Genomic DNA, 2,500 nt, shown 5'->3' with positions numbered 1-2,500 from the left:
CGGCAACATGTAAATACTAAAGAGTGCAGGGCCAAGAACCGAACCCTGAGGAACTTCGCACGTTACCTTAACATAGTCCGAGGTCACATTATTATGGGAGACGCATTGCATCCTGTCAGTAAGATAAGAGTTAAACCACGACAAAGCTAAGTCTGACATACCAATACGTGTTTTGATATGCTCTAATAAAATATTATGATCGACGGTATCGAAAGCAGCGCTAAGATCAAGAAGCAGCAACATAGATGACGCATCAGAATCCATCGTTAGCAGTAGATCATTAGTCATTTTTGCGAGGGCTGTCTCCGTAGAGTGATTTGCCCTGAAACCGGATTGAAAAGGTTCACAGAGATTGTTAGACACTAAGTGTTCATTTAGCTGCTGTGCGACAATTTTTTCGAGGATTTTCGAAATAAAGGGAAGGTGGGACACCGGTCGGTAGTTTACCATGAGGTCAGGATCAAGGTTAGGTCTTTTGAGCAGAGGATGAATAACCGCTTTCTTGAATGCTAGGGGAACAGTGCCAGAGGAAAGTGATAAGTTTATAATATTTAGCACTGATGGACCTAATTATACAAAAAGCTCCTTGATAAGTTTCCCAGGAAGTGGGTCAAGTAAACATGTTGTTTGTTTTATCCCACTTACACGCTGTAACAGTTCCTCTAATGTTATTTCATCAAAAAGAGAGAGACTATTTTGTATTGCAGTATCCGTCGTAGATACAGTTGTATCTGTGTTCATAGAACCCAGTTGTAGCTGGGATGCGTTGTCTTTAATCTCCTTTCTAATGAGTTCAATTTTCTTATTAAAGAAATTCATAAAGTCATCTGCCGAGTGGGTGGAGCTATTGGGAGGAGTCCCTTGTTGGGTTAGCGATGCTACTGTACTAAACAAAAATTTAGGGTCGTTTTTGTTGAGGCGGATGAGATTTGAGTAATATTTAGCTTTAGCTAAGGTAAGCATGCGTTTATACGATATTAAACTATCACTCCATGCTTGATGGAAAACCTCAAGCTTGGTCGCGCGCCATTTGCGTTCCAACTTTCTACATGATAATTTATGAGCTCTGGTTTCCTCTGTAAACCATGGGGTGCGCCTTTTAGGGGCCCTTTTTTGTTTTAGCGGTGCTATACTATCAATGGTTTTGCGCAGGGCATTGTCAAAGTTGTTAGTGAGGTTATCAATAGAGCCGACATAATTTGGGAATGGTGCCATTACCGAAGGCAGTAGGTCAGCAAGAGTCATCGTTGTGGCGGCATTAATGTTGCGGCTGCTATAGCAGTTATTATTATTATTAGTTTGTTGACAATGAGTCAGAACTTCGAATTTTATAAGGTAATGATCGGACATTACTTTAGTATACGGGAGTACCATAACTTTGGAGGTGGTGACACCCCTGACCAGCACTAGATCTATCGTATTGCCGTTGCGATGCGTAGGTTCATTTATTATTTGTGTAAGACCACAGCTATCAATTATAGTCTGGAGCGCCACGCACTGAGGGTCCGATGGGTTATTCATATGGATATTAAAGTCCCCCATTATGATTATATTGTCTGCGTGCGTCACTAGATCAGCAACGAACTCTGAGAATTCATTAATAAAGTCCGAGTAGGGCCCTGGGGGGCGGTAGATAACAGCCATATCGAGAGGCAGCGGTGTGACAGACCTCATAGTAAGCACCTCAAACGATTTGTATTTATTATTTAGGTTAGGGGTAAGGCTAAAGTTTTCATTGTATATTAGTGCGACCCCCCCACCCCTTTTAAGGGGACGGGCAATATGCGCATTCGTATAGTTAGGAGGAGATGCCTCATTTAGCGCAAAACATTTGTCTGGTTTGAGCCAGGTTTCGCTAAGACCAATGACGTTAAGATTGTTGTCTCTAATGACCTCATTAACTAATAACGTTTTGGGAGACAATGATCTTATGTTTAAAAAGCCCATATTATAAGTATTGGGCTGTTTTGACGAGTTTTTGTTTAAATTATCCGTGGTAGAAATATTAATAATGTTGCGTTTATTATACGTAGTGCACTTTAAATAGTTTCGACCATATCTAGGAATTGATACGACGGGAATTTTCAGATTGTTTACTTGATGCTGCGATCGACTGAACGCATCATGATTTGCCACCTCAGTAGAATGCATATCTACCCCGGACACATTCACAACAGAAAACACATTATGTGAGTTGTGTGTTATTCTAAGAAAATTGCTATGCGTACAGGAATTATCCAGCCTGGTGCTGGCTAGTTCTAGCTTAACTGACTCCTCACCCGGACTATCAGGCTCTGTAATTGCCTGTGACCGGGCTTGCTCTAGTGTAGTTAGTCAAATGTGACTTAAACAGTAGTCTATATTCTTAGACAGGATGATGGCGCCTTCCTGGTTAGGGTGAAGGCCGTCCCTCATCAGCAAGCCTGGTTTGCCCCAGAAAGAGGGCCAATTATCAATAAACGTTAGTCCCTGTTGTCTACAGAAGCTAGCCAGCCACTTG

Source organism: Nerophis lumbriciformis, linkage group LG13 (genome assembly GCF_033978685.3).
Source record: "Nerophis lumbriciformis linkage group LG13, RoL_Nlum_v2.1, whole genome shotgun sequence".
Classification (NCBI taxonomy): domain Eukaryota; kingdom Metazoa; phylum Chordata; class Actinopteri; order Syngnathiformes; family Syngnathidae; genus Nerophis; species Nerophis lumbriciformis.
This window is presented reverse-complemented; position numbering follows the sequence as displayed.